This window comes from Talpa occidentalis, unplaced genomic scaffold, assembly GCF_014898055.3.
Source record: "Talpa occidentalis isolate TD23 unplaced genomic scaffold, MPIMG_talOcc4v2.1 talOcc4.2, whole genome shotgun sequence".
NCBI lineage: Eukaryota > Metazoa > Chordata > Mammalia > Eulipotyphla > Talpidae > Talpa > Talpa occidentalis.
Genome location: NW_023602073.1, coordinates 29799777 through 29807358, shown reverse-complemented (window position 1 = coordinate 29807358; position 7582 = coordinate 29799777). Strand labels below are relative to the sequence as shown.

The 7582-nt window shown below is 50.3% G+C and overlaps 1 long non-coding RNA gene and 1 pseudogene across 1 annotated transcript; both read right to left on the bottom strand.

Moving 5' to 3' along the window:
* Window positions 1–4464: 4464 nt before the first annotated feature.
* On the bottom strand, window positions 4465–5614 carry LOC119251978 (uncharacterized). The gene is made up of 4 exons (XR_005126675.2): window positions 5544–5614; window positions 5133–5271; window positions 4689–4840; window positions 4465–4549 (listed from the first exon to the last, which is right to left on the bottom strand). It is a non-coding gene; the product is annotated as an uncharacterized LOC119251978 (long non-coding RNA).
* Window positions 5615–6165: 551 nt separating this feature from the next.
* On the bottom strand, window positions 6166–6713 carry LOC119251124 (popy class I histocompatibility antigen, alpha chain E-like; annotated as a pseudogene).
* Window positions 6714–7582: the final 869 nt, after the last annotated feature.

Below are 7582 nucleotides of genomic sequence, written 5' to 3'. Positions count from 1 at the left end.
GTAGGAAATTTTTACCCTTAACAGTTCCATCATAGGAATCTGTTGAGGGCTTTTCTCCCTATTTTCTCCAGAAACAATTTCTGTACTATACAATATTTCAAGGCAACAATAACCATTGACAATTTTACAGACATATCAGGTACTGAGGGGTTATATACACATTTAGAAAATCAATATGAACATTTCTGTATATGTCAAAGTGTTACCCGATTTCCCAAGTGACAATGTTCCCTTCTAGTTTTACTTTACTTGGTAAGCTAAATAGGACATTCATCTAATGCCTTTCTCAGGAGGAAAGGGAGAAATCTTGTGGAGTGTCTCAGGAGCTCTACTGAAGTTCCAAAAAATTTCCTTCTATCAACCAAATGATAGACTACCAAATTTTTTACTTGAATTTAGATTTCTGGGAAGCTTTGCCATAAATATCAGAAAATAGCAGAAACAACAATATTCAATATCTATGAAGGCACTGGCTTAGTTCAGTAGTACAATGCTGGCAATCAAACTGTAACCTTTAGTTTTTTTTCAATGTCTATAGGCACCATGCATACCAATTTGTCAACCACTAGAGACCAAGACAAAGACACAAGGAAAAGACATACAGACATACAACATATAGACACAAAGAGCTCTTTAGTTACCATTTATCATGTGTGGGATATCTCATACAACTGCAGTTTCACTCATAGGCCAAAATGAAGTTAAAAGGAAATACCAAAATCACGATCGAAAGGCTTTCTGTGCTAAAAAAAATAAATAACTGCCAGCATATGCATGATTCTAGATGTTATTTCACATCCCCTAAACTTTGAAAGAAAAGATTGGTTAGAGGGCCTCCTCGGTGGCGCGGCGGTTGGGCGCTGGGCTGTGGAGCTGCCCGCGGGCTCTGTGGTGCCAGTTCGATCCCCAGCCACCAGAGAGGGTCCCACATGGCGCGCAGACCTCTCCTGCTGCGCCCACTGCTCCCCTCAGCGGTGAGCTTCGGTCCTTCTGCCTGCTCTGCTCCCCGCTCTGGCTCTGGTGAATTCTCTCACCCTCCTGCGCTTCTGTCTGTGCCCAGTGCTCGTATAAATAAATAAATAAATCTTCAAAAAAAAAAAAAAAAAAAAAAAAAGAAAAGATTGGTTAGAGCATGTTAGTCATCTCAGGCTTTCTTCAAAAAGTGAATCCTTGGGTATCCTGCAACAATAACTAGAAGTCAGTAACATTGAAGTTTTGTCTTTTTCTTAAATAAATGTCTCAAGTCCTCGATGTTCACAAAACCAATGGGATTTTGTCTCTGGGTCAGTTCCTTCTGGGGCTTTCTTAACTCTGGAGAAGGATGTCCTGCACAAATTCCATACAGGTTTCGTAGATGCCAACCCCACGCCATCAAGACACTGGGAACTACAAATCCCATGATTCCCAAAGGGAAGTTGCAAGGACCTAAGGGCAGAGTTAAGCAGCTGTTTTTTCTGTTTATAAATAAAAACCAGCCACATTAGAGGGGTCTCAGGCACTCGGCTTGTGCTCTCAGCCAGGCAGGTTTGGTCTCAGTGGGTCATTTGGGATTCCAGGTTGGCGGAATGGATAGGACGCATTTAAGAATTTATCTCCCACTTTTCTCCCTGAGTTGTACATTTCCTCATTTCCTTTCCCTTGTAAATAAACCGTTTGTTAACCTTTTGTGTGTGCCTGCAGTGTAAGTCCCTTTTATATGCACGGGTGAGGACCCACAGTCAGGCAACCTGTTTTATATCAGGGTTGCCCTGTAATACTTTCTCTTCCTTAATCATCACTTCCTAGGTGACCTTTTCATGCTCAAGACTGTAAATATCATTTATATCACATCACCTCCTAAATGTATTTCTTAACTTGACATTTCACCTGTGCCCCATATGGTTCTTCTGGGGTCTTCCCCATGTCACTGAGGTGCCACCTCTCTGCCTGCACAGTCTGAAATACTGAGTGTCATCCTTGACCCCTCTCTCACAGCCCAACTTAGGAAACACTGTAAAGTCCATGCCTAAATATGCACAGTCCTATCACTTCCTATTATTTCCCTGTCATTCCCAACAAACCTATCAATCTCTCTGTCCTGGAACCTGCACTGGTTTCCTTCATTTCTCTTCCCACCTCTCACCCTTTCATGCTGCACAGCAGCCAGACTGAGGCTACCAGAGAGAAGTCCCACAGGTGTGTATCTGTTCAGAAGGTCTTGTCACCCCATATCTTACTCAGAGAGTCAAACCCTCCCAACATCCTCGAGGCCTGGATGATCCGGGTGCACACAGATCCCATCTCCATTGGCCTCTGCTCAGCCCTTGGCCTCCTTGCTCATGTCAGTCACACAGACACATTCCTGCTCGGGCATCTGCCCTGGAGGTTGTCCTGCCTGGACTGAACTTCCCTGCACATCACATCCTTGTGGGCAACGTGTCTATCAGACTTTTTCTCAAAGGTCACTTCAGTGAGACCCACACTGACCACGCTGGGAAGAAAGCCATTCTCCCTGTCCCCACACACTGACTCTGGGTCACCTTATAACACTTATAACACTCTGGGTCACACTTATAAACAGACATATCCCTTATTTACTGTCACAGTCTCCAGTCTCCCCTCCCCACCAGGACACACTCTCCACAGGCCGCAAGTTGTGCATGGTTTTAGTTCATTGAAGCTTTCTAGATGCAAAAACAGCCTGTCACATATCTGGTGCCACAGTTATCAGTTGAGTGATCAGTGTAGAGCATCTCCCTGTTCTACAGAGTCTTTACTAACGTGGTACATTCATAGGTGTATATCTTTTGAAAAGAAGGTTCCTAGGTAGAATATTTTTAAAAGATTTCTTTTAGTGTAGAAGAACTGGGGTGTAGGTGAGAGGTGTGGGGAGGAGGGTGAGAGCCTTCACCAGAGACAGAGAGTGGGGAGCAGAGCAGGCAGATTTACTGAAATACACTGCTGAGGGGAGCAGCGGGAGAGAGGGGAGAGGTCTGCCGTGCCATGTGGGTCACCTCCCTGGCTGGGGATCCAACTTGAGTTATAGAAGTGATAGCACTGAGACTTAACCCGTAGGCCACCAGTGTGGCCTGGGTTTCTAGGTTTATGGGTCTTATTTTTCAGCTAACTATGAAGGTAACTACTCCATCAACTCATGGGTTCTTTAAAAAAAAAAAAAAAGATTTATTTATTTATTTATACAAGAACTGGGGTACAGGCCAGATGCGTGGGAGGGTGAGAGAGTTCACCAGAGACAGAGCGGGGAACACAACAGACAGAGTGATGAAATACACTGCTGAGGGAGCAGCGGCTGCAACAGGAGAGGTCTGCTGCACCATGTGGGACCCTCGCCGGCCAGCGGGAGATACAACCGGTGCTGCAAGGCTGAGGACAGCTTCACAGCACAGCACTCAACTGCCTGAGCCACAAGGGGAGGCCCAACACATGAGTTCTTGATTAGCACCAGCACTAGGGTTACTGCATTTAAGGGCCGGGTTACAGGGAGATATTGTAGGGAAAAATAGAAATCCATCAAGAACTCTCTAAATTCATCAGGAAATTATCAAACCTTCTCTCTAGTAATACCAGAATTTTGTTCTTTAAAAAAGAGTTGGAAAAGATGGCAAGAATCATCCAGAAAACAGACCTAAAATGAAGCTAAAAATTACATGAGTTTGGAAATTCATCTCTCATCAGACTCCTGTGTGCAAGGGACACCCTGGGCCTTGTGGGGACAATGACAGATACTTCCTGCTGCTGTCAGAGACAGGGGCCAAGAGGACATGAGGCCTCATCTCTAAACATGAAAAATAATAGGTTCAAAGCAATAAAAACCAAAGAAGAAAAATATAAATCCACAGAAATTTGAGGGCAAAAGGCTAGACCCTGAGCTGAGCCTGGGCTGACCCGGCCACACAAGCACTCCCCGCCCAGACATGACCACACAAGGCCAGGTGGGGTCTGAGTCCCTTTGATCACAGGCCCTGCTGGGACAGGTGCTACTGAGGGACAAGGAAAAAGTAGCAGAGAGATGACCCCTGAGAAGGGACCATATCAAAGTCCACGATGCACTGAGCACCAACTGGACACAGGTCCGTCCCCTTTGGCTTCTCACAGGCTCTCCCATCCCTACCTGCACAGACTCAGCACAGCAAACACGTGATTCTGGAGGTTTCCCAATTCATTTCTTTTCAAATTTTAGGAATCATTTTTATTAGTCCATTGAACCTATCGGGCAAGCTTACAAAAAGTAATTTCAGGTTATTATTTCAAGAGGGACATAGTTATTGTTCTTGAGGAAAATACAAACACAGAGATAGACACAGCCTAGGCCACTTCTGCTAGAGCTGTCTCACACTGTGAAATAATGTGAAATAAAACATGAAAAATTTCAGGTAATCACATAAGTGTTGCCATTCTCCATGGTCCACAGCATCCTCAGAATATCCCCCTCACAGCTTCCCCATCACATGGTCCCATCCTCTCTGCCCCAGCCCCTCCCACTGCAGACCTCCAGGGTCTCACCGTTAGAGGCTGAGAGACACATCAGAGCCCTGGGCACTGTCACTGCCTGGGGGGACAACAAAACAGAACCTGGTCAGAGCCATGAGAGATGAGACCACAGGAGGGATTATGGGGGTGACTCCCCCACGGGCTCCATTTACACTGTCCCCAGGGGCTCAAGGATCAAACCCTTGATCCATACTTACCTGCAGCCTGAGTGCTGCTTCCTTCTTGTCTACTGCAGGAAGAAACATCATGTGAGACCAGGGAGGAGTCAGCCCATGAAGCCCTGAAGAAATCCCCTAGTCCTGGGCCACAGGGAAGTTTCCTGAACTGTGACTGAAGATCCAGAGCAGGACTGGGAAATATGAAGAAAGATGAGGAGAGATTTGAGCAACCACCTCCTGAAGTCTGCCCTCAGCAGGGACCTTCCCCTCTGCCTTTTGCTGGAATCAGGGGCCCAAAACCAGAATTATCAGGGTGAACAATCTGATTCATTTTCAAAAATTCTTTACAAAAGAGGGTTAGCAATCAGCTCCAGACTAGGCAAGTCAAGTGTGTGGATGGTAATTCTTTTTCACCTGGTAGGTAAGTTCTACCTAGAGATTGAAAAGCCCCCAGTGGACAAGATTCCCCAATCCCTTCCCTACCTGAGCGATTCTTCATCCACATCACAACTTCAGCTCCAATCAGCACAGCTACAGTGAACACAGCTCCAAGGAAAACCAGGCCAGCATTGATGCCACCATGATGCCATGGTAGGGATGAAGGATTGAGGAGGAGGGGGCACTGGAAGTGAAGGGAAGGTGAGACCCTGAGCCCCAGGCCTCTATCCTGACCTCTGAAGGTCTCCAGAAGGGCTCCTGATACCCCTGAGAAGAGCCTCTATGCTTATGTCCCTCTCCTCACCCCATCGCAGGACTCGTGACTCCAACAGTCCTCATGCTGCAGATGGCAAGTGTATCCCTGCTCCTCTCCAGAAGGTACCACCCACTGCTGGAAAGTTCCATCCCCCTCAGGCCTGGTCTCCACCAGCCGTGTGTGCTGGGTTAGGTCCTCACCATCATGCTGCCAGGTCAGGATGTTCTCAGGGTAGAAGCCCAGGGTGCATCCCTTCAGGGTGACCTGGTGTTCAGAGATGGGAGGGGGGGTGGATCTCTAGGGGTTCTGAGGAGACAGGTCCGAACATTCACAATTTGGGTTTTTCACAATTTAGGGCTGGAGCTCAGGCTATTAGGAGGCAGTTCTCTAAGGGGAGATCACAGACTTTTGTTCTTGACCAGGAGACTCAGAAAATCAGGAGTCAGATCAGAAAAATGTCCTCAGACCCAAAACAAGACCTTGAGAGAGAAACCAGCGGTTCCCAACATCACTGTTGGATCAAAAGGACCCTGTGAAAGGCTATTTTTCAGAGATGGTCTCCCCTTCAGCTCAGCAGAGCCGGAATTCCTTAAGTGTTCCTGAGGGAAAGCAGGGCCCTCTGGGCAAGTCTCTCCAGGGAGAACAAGACACCCAGGGGTGCTCCTCCTCTGGGACTAGAAACAGGCGCTGCTCTGACCAGCTTCCATCCTCCCCGCGGGTGCCGGCCCGAGGGAGGTTGGGAGACCTCGCGGCCCCTTTCCCGGGCGCTGAGGCTTCTCCCAGCACTGCAGGGGTCGGGCGGCCCCGCCTAGTGCTTCCCCTTCAGGTAGTTCTTCCGAAGCTCCTGGGAGCAGCCGCCTTCCAGCGCCAGGAGATCTGAGAGGCCGTGTCCACCGCGGTCCAGGAGCGCAGGTCCCCGTTCAGGGCCAGGTAATCGGCGCCGTCGTAGGCGACCTGACTGTACCCGCGGAGGAGGCGCCCGTCGGGCCCCAGACATCCCCTGGAGGGTGTGAGAGCCTGTCCCCACCCCGCGGTCACCCCGCCCTCCCCGCCTGGAATCAACCGAAACTGACGCGGGAACCTCGCGGGGAACGTCCCGGGGCTCGTCCCGGGTCGAGGGTCCGGCGGGTCCCCCTGCCTCGGGGGACGCTCGGGCCCGGGGTCTGGGGTCCCGCCCGCCCGCGGGGTGGGGTCGTGAGCGCCCCGGGCCCGCCCCGCTCACCGGCCGCGCTCTGGTTGTAGTAGCCGCGCAGGGCGCGCAGGTTCAGGCGGAAAGTCTGGGCGTTGGTCTTAGCTCTCCGCGTCTCCCCCTCCCAGTACCGCGGCGCCTCCCGCCCGGTGGAGTGGAATGGACAGAGAAGTGCGGCGGAGAGTGGCAGAGTGCGGCAGAGTATACCGTCGACGAAAAGCGGAGAGCATCAAGGCACCAACAGGCCTGCTAGAACCGTAATGGACCTACCCTGGATGGGTTGGTTGCGCCAACAGTGCTCCAAAAGCATGCATGGATGGCAGCTGCCCAGGTGCCTGTGCCTGCGAGTAGGATTGTGGGGAGACACACGGGAGCCTTCACTGAGGTGAATGACCCTCACTGAGTAATCAAAAAACAGGCGCCCTGGCGCTGGAGCAGGGTGCACTAGTTGCCATTTCTGCAGACACTGACTGAACTGGGCTAACGCCCGAGTTCCAGGTCTGAGGGCTTCCGAACTGAGAACCAGGGCACGAAACTTGGGGCGTCGGATCCCCCTGACTGAGGGGCACAGGGTAGACATAGCACCCGGCGCTGTTGAGTTGCTCCACACCACCCCTACTCTGTTCCCCGGAGACGCACCGGAAAAAGCACAGCTCTGGAAGGATGCGAGGGAAGATCTCTGGCGCCACCTAGTGATCAGAAGAAAATCACCAACTCCCTGATAGTTGGAAGCCAGGATTTCCAAAACCACCCTCAGGCTCTGAGAGGGGTGGGCCACCTGCAAATGGGGTGAGAAGGGAAACAAGGCGTGGAGCAAGACCCCACTCTGGAATGAGAGGTGGGCACGGGATCCGGGGAATGCCATAATAGTGGGCACTGCACAGGGTGACAGCCGGCGTTTTTGGATCTGACAGATCTGGAATTGAGAACTAGAGCACAGACTTCAGGGCATGGGATCCACACAGCTGCAGGCACAGCACAGGTGAACAGGAGGTTCCCTTTCTCAGAGAACCACTGGTGAAAAGCGCAGGTCAGCAAGTACAAGTCTCT